General features: G+C 46.4%; 1 long non-coding RNA gene across 1 annotated transcript in view; it reads left to right on the forward strand.

Moving 5' to 3' along the window:
* The window catches only part of LOC122174297 (uncharacterized), a 63,818-nt gene that overhangs the window by 21,211 nt on the left and 28,404 nt on the right, over positions 1–14,203 (forward strand). The window contains exon 3 of the long non-coding RNA XR_006175908.2: positions 3,249–3,453. This is a non-coding gene — a long non-coding RNA (uncharacterized LOC122174297). The remainder of the gene's footprint in view (positions 1–3,248; positions 3,454–14,203) is intronic.

The raw sequence follows: 14,203 nt of genomic DNA on the forward strand, positions 1-14,203 counted from the left end.
TTTCCTTCCAAGTATCTCAAAGCACTTTATAGATACTGACAGCTAGTGGTGTTCTGTTATTTCACTTGCTGAAGTGAAAAAACAGATTGACAGAGCCAGACGAGTACCCAGAAGTCACCTCCTACAATACAGGCCCAACAAAGAAAATAACAGAACACCACTAGCTGACACCTTCAGCCCCAGCTAAAACCTCTCCAGCGCATCATCAGAGATCTACAACCTATCCTGAAAGATGATCCTTTACTCTCACAGATCTTGGGAGACAGACCTGTCCTCGCTTACAGACAACCCCCCAACCTAAAGCAAATACTCACCAGCAACCAAACATCACTGAACAAAACCACTGACCCAGGAACCTATCCTTGTAACAAAGCCCGATGCCAACTCTGTCCACATATCTATTCAAGTGACATCATCATAGGACCTAATCACATCAGTCATACCATCATGGGCTCGTTCGCCTGCACATCTACCAATGTGATATATGCCATCATGTGCCAGCAATGCCCCTCTGCCATGTACATTGGCCAAACCGGACAGTCTCTACGCAAAAGAATTAATGGACACATCTGACATCAGGAATCATAATACACAAAAACCAGTGGGAGAACACTTTAACCTGTCTGGCCATTCAATGACAGACCTGCGGGTGGCTATCTTACAACAGAAAAATTTCAAAAACAGACTCCAATGAGAGACTGCTGAGCTGGAATTGATATGCAAACTAGATACAATCAACTCAGGATTGAATAAGGACTGGGAATGGCTGAGCCATGACAAACATTGAATCTATCTCCCCTTGTAAGTATTCTCACACTTCTTATCAAACTGTCTGTACTGGGCTAGCTTGATTATCACTTCAAAAAAAATTTTCTCCTACTTAATTGGCCTCTCAGAGTTGGTCAGACAACTCCCACCTGTTCATGCTCTCTGTATGTGTGTGTGTATATATATCCCCTCAATATATGTTCCACTCTATATGCATCCGAAGAAGTGGGCTGTAGCCCACGAAAGCTTATGCTCTAATAAATTTGTTAGTCTCTAAGGTGCCACAAGTAGTCCTGTTCTTTTTGCGGATACAGACTAACACGGCTGCTACACTGAAAACAATCTGAGCAGCTTATCTATTCTTTATGCTTCATGCTCCTTTGTGAGGGAGGTAACTGGTATTATCACATGCAAGGTAACCATTTTGCCCTGTTACACGCAGCAAGTTACTAGAAAGCTGGGCATAGTAATGTTCTCTAACTACTTGACGTTGCCACCTCCCAAATATGGCTAATAGCAAATGCTCGTTAAATTGATGCACCTGCAAATTTTACAGCCTCCTTACAGACACCAGTTGAAAATGTGGCCCTGTACCTCTTAACGTGATACAACAAATGTCTGCCAGATAGTGAAAGGGAATCCATACAATGGACCAGAATCTCAACTGCTGTAAATCTGCTATAGCTCCACTGACTTCAATAACGTTTTATGCTAGTTTATACCAGCTATATCTGGCCCATTATTCCATATGACATTGCAACCAGTTCTCGGACAACCCCCGCTTCCTTCCATTCACACTCAACTTCTAGCATTTTATTTAACAAGGCCAACAAAAATGATTAAGGATATGAAACAGCTGCCATATGAGGAGAGCTTAAGAAGACAGACTGTTCAGCCTGGAAAAGAGATGACTAAGGGGGAGGATATGATAGCGATCTATAAAATGATGAATGGTGGAGAAAGTGAATAAGTGTCCTTTACCCCTTCACATAACACAAGAACTAGGAGATCACCCAATTAAATTAATAGGCAGCAGGTTTAAAACAAACAAAAATAAGTATTTCTTCATACAACACACAGTCAACCTGTGGAACTCATTGCCAAGGGATGTTGTGAAGGCCAAAAGTATAACTGGGTTCAAAAAAGAACTAGATAAGTTCCTGGAGGATAGGTCCATCAACAACTATTAGCCAGGATGGTCAAGGATGCAACCCCATGCTCTGGGTGTCCCTGAGTCTCCGATTGTCAGATCCTGGGATTGGACGATGGGGGACAGATCACTTGATGATTGCCCTATTCTGTTCATTTCCTTTGAAGCATCTGATGCACTGGCAACTGCCAGAAGACAGGATACTGGGCTAGATGGACATTGGTCTGACCCATATGGCTAGTATGTTAAGTGTTTTTCTTTTGACTATCCATGTAGCTAATGAACTACCTGTAGTAGCAGTGCATGTGTCCCTTTGATAATTCAGTTTCATTTAAGTGACCCTAGAGCAGGGGTGGGCAAACTATGGCCCATGGGCCGGATCCAGCCCGCCAGCCGTTTTAATCTGGCCCTCAAGTTGCCGCTGGGGAGCGGGATCTGGCGCTTACCCCGCTCCGATGCTCAGGTCAGGGGCCGCTCCGCACAGCTCCCGGAAGCAGCAGCATGTCTCCCCCCCCCCCTCTGGCTCCTACATGTAGGGGCAGCCAGGGGGCTCCCCTCCGCATGCTGCCCCGCCCTAAGCCAATGGGAGCTGCAGGGGCGGCGCCTGCGGACGGGGCAGCTTGCAACAGAGCCGCCTAGCTGCGCCGCCATGTAGGACCCGAAGGGGGGGACATGCCACTGCTTCCGGGAGCCACTTGAGGTAAGCGCTGCCCAGAGCCTGCAGCCCTGAGCCACTCCCCTTCCCCCCCAACCCCCTGCCGCAGCCCTGATCCCCCTCCTACCCTCCAAACCCCTCGGTCTGAGCCTGGAGCACCCTCCTGCACCCCAAGCCCCTCATCCCCCAGCCCCACCCCAGAGCCTGCACCCCCAGCCAGAGCCCTCACCCCCCCTGCACTCTGCCTCCTCCCGCACCCCAAACTCCTCATTTCTGGCCCCACCCTGGAGCCCGCACCACCAGCCAGAGCCCTCACCCCCTCCCGCATCCCAACCCCAATTTCGTGAGCATTCATGGCCAGCCATACAATTTCTATACCCAGATGTGGCCCTCGGGCCAAAAAGTTTGCCCACCCCTGCCCCAGAGAGCATTCTCAATATGAATATTGCAATCCTAAAGGGGGTAGAAGGTACCAGACTTGGTAAATAGGATGCTGGTATCTTGCTGACTGTTTAGTCCTCCATATCAGTGTTTGTACAGGAAGCAAGTATCTAAAAAATGTAACCTTTCCCCAACCTCCTCTGGTGCTAGTACCAGTTTATCAGCTGTCAACGGCAAGCAAATTTTTGATGTAAGGCAGGGACTGAATTTCAATTTTTTCCTCATTTTGTGCAGATTTCCACTCTCTCTATGTGGAGGAGTGGCTACCTTGTCTTCAGAAGGTCTTTTGAACCCTGACTTCCATTGGTGGACATCAGAAGGGGCTTTCAAGAGCTCAAAAGCGATTTTTCAGCCTGGTTATTTAAGAAGAATGAACAACTATGTCCTCTCCATTGTATTTGATAGCTACTTTCTGATTCTGAGAATATTGAGTCATATGGTAGGTACAATTCCATCTGGTTTGTGTTCTCTGGATGAACTCTTGCATGGCAAGATTTATTGTTTCATTTTGCTCGACTGAGGCAGGAGTCTCACAAGCTGTCAGCAGGTGATTAAAATGTGTGCAAGTCTTGTGTACTCTACCATGCCTCAAACGGTTACCAAATGCCTTTCGTTGGTGAGAAAATCCTGCATGATCAGTTTAAGACAATGGGTGAAGCAGCAGGTGTGAATGAGCCCCGAACCCCTGAGAGGTCATGTTATATATTATATTGCAAGTGCTACATTGTTTGCCCCGAAGGAAGATGTGTGCGTGTGTGGGGTGAACCAAGCATTGGCCAGTCATTCCAGATGCTTTTGAATGTTCTCATCTGTTTTCTTAGGGAACTGTGCGACTTTGCAAAGACAATGGCAACCTCACATTGTATAGTACCGTCTCTATTCCAAGTGTTAATGGTGAGAGAAGGGCTGATGCCAACTTCAGACGTTATGTTACAAATTAATACAACCCCCCGCCCCTTACAGGTTCAAAGCTAATTCCGGGCTCTATCCTGTGAAATGCTGAGTACCCTCATCTCCTATTGGCACTTCTCAGAAGGTGTCTGACCCCTAGCAGGACTGGGCCCCAAATCTGTAGTAAGGAAAATAAACTTATTTTCTGAAATCTTATCTGCATATTGGTGGCAAAACGTCTGATTTCACACGGCCTGTCTCGGAACATACCTCACAAATGATGAGGAAACACCACGGGGAAGATACGAGCCATGCTGCCTGAAATAGTTTAAGATCGTTCTGAACATTTCACCAGTTTTAGACCATTAAATAAAAATCTCAGATGTTGTGAGTAAGAAAAGTAAAAGCCTTTGCTCCGATTTATCCCTGTCTACATCAGTAATTGGGAAATGGCTGTATTTACTTTGGCATAAGAATAACAATAATTGCAATTGTTCAGTACCTAACCACATAATGATAGTGAGCAAAAGAATGACTTCTCAAGGGACATAAAAATACCACTCTGCGGATTAGAGAGAGCATAACTGATCACAATGATTATACCATGCATACTGTATGTGCTTTAAAAGAGAGAGTTTTTTTCTCATTTGTGATTCATTTATCAAACTTTCTAACGTTTAATTATTTTACAACATGACCTTTGCTGTACTAGTGCATACGTAACATGTACAATAATTTGCACACACCCTTTCCAGCTTTTTCACACCGAAATGGATATTTTTGAATGCAAAACAGATGTTAAAGACCCAGCTAAGTGACTTGGGCGCACAAATGTAGCAGTTGTACGAGCAAAAATGGTTGTCCATGCAAAATGGGTGGGCTAGATTTCCAGCTAGCATTAATCATAATTCTGCTGAAGCGAACGGAGCCATGCTCCGTTTATGCCAGCGGAAAATCTGACCCTGCATGTCCAAACTCAGAGGCTGCTTTCTGGCTCGTTAGGAATGTTCAGCCCAAACTGTGTGTGCACAAAGTAAAAAATTGTTCATGAAATTCAGTTTTGTGGTAATGAATCCTCAGCTGATGTAAATGGGTTTAGCTCCATTGAAGTCAATGAGGTTATGTAGATTTACACCCACTTTGGATGGGTGGGATCTTTGGTTTAGAAATTAGAGACTGAATAGCCCTTGCTCTTGGTCATTCCATACCACTCCAACAATGCAGGGCTGTTCCCGACTGTATATTACCCAGTCTAGTATGAAATTTGTCTAAAACTATTAGAGAAATATTGTTTTCTAATATAAACAGGCATGTAGCTTGAGATATTTGCCTTACGGTAGGGTTCAAATTACTCCATCAGATCTGGCTGGGGGTGGATAATACTGTAGTTTCTCCATCACCCACAGTGTGGGATAGAGAATAAAGTAGAGAACTTTGATTTTTTTTTCTCCCCCTCAGCTGAGTTTTATAATTTGTCTTCAATCTTCCAATTGGGTGAAATTCTACTTTAACAATGCTGCAATGTTAACTCAGAGTCTGTTTGACCGAGGTGTTGTGGGGAGCATGGTATCTCCCAATGTAGCTTGTCTGTGGCTTAAAAGCTAGAATCCGGCCCTTTATGTGCACGTGGGTGAGTCCTGTCACTTCTATTCTTCTGTTGCTGTTGGGTTTGGGGTGGGGTGTGTGTGTGTGTGTGTTTGTTTTTGGCTGCAGTTTTTGCTTGGGGGGACTCATCTGAAGTCAACAGACAGACAATATACTTTCTCCCAGCTTTGGCTAAGAACACCAAGTAAGACTCCATCTCAAAACGTGCATTTTCCCTCTGTCTTTGTGAAGAACCTCTCAGTGGTCTCCATGCAGGGCCGGCTCCAGGCACCAGCGTAGGAAGCAGGTGCTTGGGGCGGCCAATTCAAAGGGGAGGCACTCTGTCCAGTATCGGGGCAGCACGTCCGGGTCTTCGGCAGCAATTCGGCGGCAGGTCCCTCAATCCCTCTCTTCCTCTTTGAGCTGCTGCCGAATTGCCGCTGAAGAGGAAGAGAGGGAGTGAAGGACCCGCTGCCGAAGAGGAAGAGAGGGAGGACCTGCCGCCGAAGTGCCACCAAAGAAGCAGCGTGATTGAGCTGCCAGCGAAGTGCGGCCGCTTGTCCCTTTTTTTTTTTTTTTTTTTTTTTTTTTTTTTGCCGCTTAGGATGGCAGAAAAGCTGGAGCCGGCCCTGTCTCCATGGGAGTCCTACACCCAGAATTATTGTTGCTAATTTGTTTAGCACTAGTGCACACAGACCCCAGTCAGGATCCGGTCCCCACTGTGCTAGGTACTGTCCAAACAAGTATAAAGACACAATCCCTACCCTTCCAGTCTAACTTGACAAAACAACCGGGCGATAATAGACAACCAGGGTAGCACCAAAATGTCAAAGTGTTCATTTTAAAATTCTCTCTCACACACACACCCCCAAGTGCCCATTGCTGACCTCAGGGGTCTTTTTTTTTTTTTTTCCTATCCTACATATCCCACTGAAGTAGATTCAAGCACAGCGTGGAGAGTTTTATGATGAAGATAAGCTCTGCCGTGCATGACGTACAAACTGCAAGTCTAAATCTGGGGCATTGCATAGTTTTCCTTCTGTTTCCATCTTTGTGTGTCATCTGTATAAATTATTACACTTCAGTTGATCTTGTGACTTTCAGCTGAGGAAACACAGCTGTACATTTCAGTGCAATATACTAGGTTACTGAATGGCTGGCATCCGTCACCCACGTCACATTAATAGTAACAATATTCATTGCCTTCCCCTATGCTGCTTTTGTTCTGCTGGAGTTTGTTTGTGCGCTGTTCAGTTCTGGCGGACATCCGTGTGATGGCTTGCTCCATACCTTCTGATCCATCACCTCTGCGACGTGTTGTATTTAGGAAAGTCGATTCCAAGAGGTGTTTCTGCTATTGCATTTCACACTTCTGCCACCTGAATGTGCTTGGTTGGCTGAGACAGGAACACAGGAGAGTGTCAGTTGTGATACGCACTAGTGCGCCAGACTGCAGCTGGCACACTACCTTGCTGTGGGTAACAGGGCTGGCTAGCAACACCCTCTCCCCTTCAGAGCCCTTCACAGGTCCCCTTACCTAGTCAGGCAAGTTCTACCTCCAGGCCAACTGTTCTCCTTTGTGCCTCATGCCATGACCCCGCAGACTCCAGCAACCTGCCCCGGGTCTCTGGCTCTACTCACATCCTTGCTCTCCTACCGTGGTATTGGGAGGACGGGGGGGGGGGTGGTATGTGTTACTGAATCTCACTGTAGTGTTGTTTCTTTTAGGGAACAAAGCAAACCTGAACCATCTGGCTTGGGTCACATCTGGTTTAGTCAGGTGCTCCCAGTGGAGGTTTGACACCCCTTTTAAGTACAGCTGTACGTCTTTAAAGTTAAACTGTCGTGATTAGTTACAGCAGCTTAGACCTGGTTCTCAGGCATGTTCACAGCTGTCGCTACAGATGTCATGGCAGAGAAGATGCCTTGCGAGGCAGCTGGAAAGAAGGAGGAGCCCATCTTGTCACCTCCATTACAGGCTGCTGCTTCATAAGGGCCCCCAGTGAGCTTGTCACTGACAGTCGCCACCTGGAGGCACCAGCAGGGAAGAGACTGGTTGCCACCATCTGCTATGTTCGTTCCCAAAAGGACTCCATGAGCTCTGGGGAGCTTTGAGAAAGCCAAAGCACAGTGATGGGCTGCCAAAACTTTAGCTGAATGTTCAGCTCAGTCCGTAATGTGTGTGATGTTAACACCCCTCCTAGACAAACCCAACACAATCCACGCATTGCTTCCTCTTTCCCACAAAAATTCCATCCAGCCACTCGCAATCCATCGTGCTTTTCCTCCTCCAGGTACTCGTGGAATCGCTTCTGCATGAACAGCTGTTCCTCAGAGCAGCGGTGCTAGTCTGATGCCCTGCAACTTATGCTTCTGGTAGGGGCAGGTCAGCCTGGGGATTCAGTCCCTCAGGGGGTGGGCAGGTTAGATTGGGCAGTGTGTTTCTTGATTTTCACAAGGGGGGGGGGGTTTCCTATTCTGATTGCTAGGGGTCTCCCATAGCCAGTGAGGGACTGGATGTTTGAAATCCAGAGCTGAATCTGGGCTTTGAACTGAGTGGCTAGGGCCCATCACTGTCATTATTCACTGGATCTCCTATCTCCGTGCTATGAAAAATCTTTTTTAGAAGTGTGCGAAACCCTCAAGTCCCAGCACATGAAATAATTCCACCTTCTGCTCCCTTGCTCAGACTGCTCAAGGCCCCGTTCTGTAATGAGCTCTGTGTGGACCCAGGGGGTCTGCCTGCATGGCGCTCTGCAGGGGATCAAGATCTGAGATGTGGTGCTGCAGCGTGTACGCTCCTCACCACAGATGTCAAGAAGGACGTTTCTCGCCATATGTAGAGCATTGATAACTAGTTAGGAGGGTTCCTTCATTACTCTGAAGTGCTAAACATTGGCCACTGCCCAAGGCAGAATATTGGATTGGAGAGACCAGTATGGCACATCCACAAGATACTGGACTTAATATAGGAATTACTGGGTGAATGACTTGTATTATACAGGAGGTCAAACCAGGTGTTCACAACGGTTCTACTAATCTGACTCTGTCCCTGCATTCCTCTTAAGTATGTAAGCCTCCCAGTTTGCTACTTTGTACATGTTTCTATTGCACTCAGCAGTTTTAACATTGATTTCTCCGTTTTATATACATTTTAATTACCCATAATTTCCTTCTGCAGGATTAAAGTATTACTAAGAGCGCCTTCATTACAGCAAATTAATTTCCTTTTAATCGGTGTCACTTGTTTTAGAATGTCATGCTCCTATGCCCTCCTTAGAGCATATCAAGGACATTAAAGAACGCCAGAGCTAATATCATTACTCACTCTGCAGATGGCTTCCAAGCAAAAAATAATCTGACCCACCTTTGACCGTGATTATATTTACTGGCAGATTTATCTAAGGACTTTGTAATACAAGCGTTCAGGCTTTCTGGGTGCTGAATGCCATTGACTTCAGTGAAAGCCGAGGGCACTCAGCACATCACAAGATCGAGCCATGAGTGTTTAGACACACAATGCTGCTCTGATCCTACGCTTGTTGAAGTCAATGGGCATTGTTCGCATTGGTTTTAATGGCAGCATGATAGATACCAATTTAGGATGCTTGGGTCCAAAATCTACCCTCGGGTGCAAGCCTGTTCTAAGTATTTTACTCCGTCCTTATCTGAGCTAAACTCACATTGGCATCCATGGAGTTTTGTTTGAATGAGGGATGAATAAAAACGGAGTAGAATTTGTTTCCCTTCCCTCCCTTTTGGCTGTCTTTTCTATTTGGCTTGTAAACTCTTCAGAGCAGGGATTGCCTCTTGTGATGTGTTTGTACAGCGCCTAGCACAATGGGCCCCTGATCTTGGTTGGGGCCTTCAGGTGCTACCACAATACACATAATAACGACATCAGGATTTGGCCTATTGATTTTCATACGAGTCACACGTTCATGCAGTTGAGTGCAGAATTTGGTTCCCATTGGAATTATAAATCCTAATTCCTCTAATAGCTGACTTTACTTGGTGGTTTGCAAACACTTATTCAGATTTCAACTCTGGGTACACAAAAGATTGATCTGTCGCTTTAAAAACGGGGGGGAAAATACGACTGAAGCAGCGGAAACATTTGACACACGCTTAATAAGTAAGGCTACGATTTAGTCACAGGTATTTTTAGTGGACAGGTCCTGGGCAATAAACAAAAATTCATGGCCAGTGACCAGTCCATGAGTTATACTAAAAGTACCTGTGATTAAATCTTGGGTGAGGAGGTTTGCTGGGAAGGGATCAGGGAGCTGCTGCTAGCATGGGGGGCATGCCCGGGGCCAGCGGCACCGGATCACGGCTGCTCTGGATGGCAGGGACAGCTGCCGAGGGGCGCTGGAGAAGCAGCTGGTGTGGCTGTCCCCTGGGCTGCTCCAGCAGCGCCCGGTGCGGCTGTCCTGGAGGCCACCTGAGCAGCGGGTCCCAGAGGCAGCTGCTTGGGCAGCCATGGGATCAGCCACACTGGTCCTTGCAGGAGTCCTGGAGGTTGCGGAAAGTTATGGAATTCATTACTTCTGTGACCTCTCTGTCAGACACGGAGGCCTATTAATAAGGGTTTGTCTCCTTACTTGGACGTGAGACAAGCTCACTCCATGATAACAACACAAAGGCGGGGACCAAATAGTGTAACGCAGGATTTTCCTCATTGCATCATAATCATACAAGACATATTAGTTCATCTATCTCTTATTTCTAGCTCGTCCCCCTGCCAATACGGGATTGTTGCCAGCAGCATACTGTCTAGTGCTTTGTTCAGTAAAATGTGAGGGTACGTCTATACTTTGAGCTGAAGGTGTAAACTGCAGATCAAGGAGACATGCCTGTGCTAGATCTGATTGAGCGAGTGTGCTGAAAATAGGGTGTCGCTACTGCAGGGGGAGGAGCTAGCTGCCTCTAGTACATGCCTAGTGCCTTGGACAGATTTGTAATCCGGTGGCTAGCCCCTTGTGCCGCCACGACGACATGCTATTTTTAGCATGGTAGCTCAATCAGAGCTAGCGCACATATGTCTCCTTGCATAGGCGCTGACTTCCTCTCTACCAAGGGGTGCTCGACACCCCCACTCCACCCCTTCACCCTGCCACGCCTCTTTCCACCCCGTCCCCGCTTCTCCTCTTCCCTCCCAGCACCTCCTGCACGCCGTGGAACAGCTGATCTGCGGCTGGGAAGAGGGGGAGGAGCTTGGCTGCCGCTGAGCACCCGCTAACTTTTTTTTTCCATGGGTGCACCAGCCCTGGAGCACCCACTGAGTCGGCGCCTATGTCTCCTCGGGTTCCTCGGGCAGATCCACCTGGAAGATATACCCTTAAAGGGATCAAATTACATTGCGTCCCCTCCTTCACTTGGGAGAGCAAATCCACAGTGTAATGGCTCTAACTGCTAGCAAATTTTCCTTCCCTTTCAGTATACATTTTCCTTTCATTTATTTCAACCTAGTACCCTAGTAATCTCTGGGATACAGTGCTTTGTCATCCTGGGAGGTTTGCTATAAAATAGGATAACCGCCACTCATACCTTGCGCCTGAGTAGACAAGGCCTCTGAAGAGGCCTTCATAAGATCCAGAAGGAGTGTCATTTACCTGTGTTTACATAAGCATTTTACCCTTAACGGGGGCTCCCACCTAGCAGACTGTGGTGTAAATTTGAGTCCTCTGCCACCATCTGGCCCTCTGTTTGAGCATAGAACGCCAGCAGTAACAGAGAGACTAAAAGGAGGCCTATTACTGTGACCAAGATGACCTCTTGTTGTAGCCTCACACCTGCTGTTTCCAAAGCAGGTAACTGTTCTATATCAGAGCGGGCGTTTGGGTTTCCAAAGAATTGAAAGGAATCTGTTAAAATAGGCAGAGAGACATCTCCTCTATAAACTGTTCTATCCTGGGAAATATATCCTCTGGCAATTGATAAAAAAAATAATATTGTAACTTGTCTACAGTGGATTTGCCACATTTAAATCTCCTGACATCTGCCAGGGCAAGAACAATACAAGAAAGCGTCTCGGAGACCACGTTTCTGGTACAGAGAAAGAAACAGTCATTTTAAATAACCCAACTAAGCCTCTTTAAATCCACAGAGAAAATAAAATAAGGCCTTCTCCCTTCACGATACAGCTCAAAAGTCAAATCATTAATCCACTTAGTGCCAATGTCACACAAGCTGGACTCACTGAAGGGGATTTGTTACATACTTTGGGGACAGAATGCATTTCTCATAATATTGTGCTTCTGCCCTTAGGGAAGCATGTGCTGTGGTACTGAAGGGAATTTAGACCCTAGAGAAGACTTTCATTCCTGCCAGTAAGAAAAGTGTTTAAAGTAAGGGGGAAGAACTAAATTTAGATAACTTCTACCCCATCACCTGAAATTTTAGCTTGTCTATACCTCTTGTTCAGAAACAGTGGATTTTCCAGAGGCAGCATATGTGTGGAGCAGTACCTTGAAGGGTTGTATTGGTAGATGTCTTGGTGACATCCTAAAAGCTCATAGAAGGACAAGAATAGAGAGAAAACCTGAGTGTGTGGCCATGTTACAGAGGATATCTGAAGCCTTTATAGAACTGGTCAATATGAATAATGCTGGTTTCTATATGCATTTCACCTGTGGGACCAGATGAAACTTTTGGATAATACAGGGGACGTGAGGTTCAGAAAACAGGCTCAACTGTAATTACATGGCACAGACATAAGGAGAAGCCCATCAATAAGAACATTTGATATGTTTAGATTAAAAATGGGCCTAAAATTAAACCCCAGTCGCCACAACCCAAACTCTAGGAAAATCCAGACCCAGGTTTATAACTTGGGCGTATGTTTCTACCGTTATTTAGAGTTGGTTTGATAAGATTTTGCACGGTATTTAGTGCTTGAAATAGAGGGTGTGATTGGGTATCATAATATCAAATTATTTGCCATTCCAAAATGCCAAGTCGTAGAAAGGCAACTGGGATTGTCAAGATGCCAACAGGCAGTTCTAGAGGACATGGTGTCATTGCCCATGCAGCTCTGAAAAGGGCTGACAGAGATAAATGACAGTATGTTCAAGAACTGTAGGAACCAGACTCTTGAACTGATGTTGTGCAAAACACACAGACCGTCTCCTCTCTGACATCATGGGAGAATTCAACCATGGAAAGTAATCACGTGTTGCCTCTACACACGAGTAATTCACAACAAAATGAATACCCTGATGCAGGGATTGCTGGATGATGTCCTGTGTTATGCAGGAGGTCAGACTAGATGATCACAATGACCCCTTCTGGTCTTAGACCCTAACATTTCCAACCACTTTAAGCTTTTGCTGGATAAGATTTAGACACATAGGTCACCACAAACTTTCTGGGGCTGCTGACAGATCCAAATACTTTGCTCAGCAGCCCCAGAAATCGTGATACTCCTGTTGAGCTCTGTTAGCACTGTGGTTGCTTGGCACCTTCTGAAAACCAGGTTTGAATAGTCTGAAGTTGGCATCGGGGACTTGAGGCCATTCTGCAAATTTAGGACGTGGCAGCTCTGTGCCTCAGTTTACCGACCAATAATATTTACTTATACAAGGTGTTGTGAGGCTTAATTAACATTTGCAAAGCTCCGTGGACCACTCAGAAGTAAGCTGCTAGGTAAGTGCCCAGTGGGAAGGGGCACACCCTTTATCAGCGGAGAGGAGCGAAGCACTCTGAGAAGTAAAGCACAGGGATGGGCTTGAGCCATAGATATTGGATCAGGATTTGGAGCCAGACCTGAATTTCTGCGCCCATCTCCTGTATAGAAACATAAATGGACTCACATGGGGAATCCCTGCTAATTCTGAGCCCACCGGATTTTTAGGTAAATCAATGGAAATCTGATTTGGGGGGCCTTACTCTTTCTGACCACAACTGTTTTCTAGTTGTTTATGGCGGGGGGAGGAGAATGACATGGCTTGGTGCCGTGTGGGTGGGTACCTCTGCTGTTCCATCATTAACAGGTGATGGTCGTTGCTGAAGATCATATGTAATGCAGCTCTCCATGCAGCGCAATGGAGAACATCCCTAACAACCTAATCTTGTTGGGCAGCTGGTGCCAACAGAGACTGAGTGGCATGTGGCAGGAGAGAGCTTTCATCAGCCTGTCATAGCCTATCAGCTGTGCTCTTGGTGCTTTCCTGCCTCGGGGCTGCATAAGACCTTGGCTACACTTACCCGGTAGTTCGGCGGCGAGCGATCGAACTTCTAGGTTCGACTTGTCTTGTCTGGACGCGATAAGTCGAACCCGGAAGTGCTCGCCGTCGACTGCGGTACTCCAGCTCGGCGAGAGGAGTACCGCGGAGTCGATGGGGGAGCCTGCCTGCCGAGTGTGGACCAAGGTAAGTTCGAACTAAGGTACTTCGAACTTCAGCTACGTTATTCACGTAGCTGAATGTGCGTACCTTAGTTCGAATTAGGGGGTTAGTGTAGACCTGGCCTTATTCAGGTAGGAGATGAACAATGCAAGACTTTTAGAATATAATTGGGGGGAGGGTGGGGACTGATACCCAGAGGAAGGAAGCCAGGTTTCCTCTCTGTAACAAATTCCTTCTGGCTGAGATTTCAGCAGCTCGCAACAGTCAAAAATGCCAGGGTTTAAAGTAAACTAATGCTAGGCCTCAAACCTTATAAAGAGATGTTTTTCTGGTTGCCACTGCAATTTCCTCAATATTCCTCCAGAG

The sequence above is a fragment of the Chrysemys picta genome, chromosome 5 (genome assembly GCF_011386835.1).
Source record: "Chrysemys picta bellii isolate R12L10 chromosome 5, ASM1138683v2, whole genome shotgun sequence".
Lineage (NCBI taxonomy): Eukaryota > Metazoa > Chordata > Testudines > Emydidae > Chrysemys > Chrysemys picta.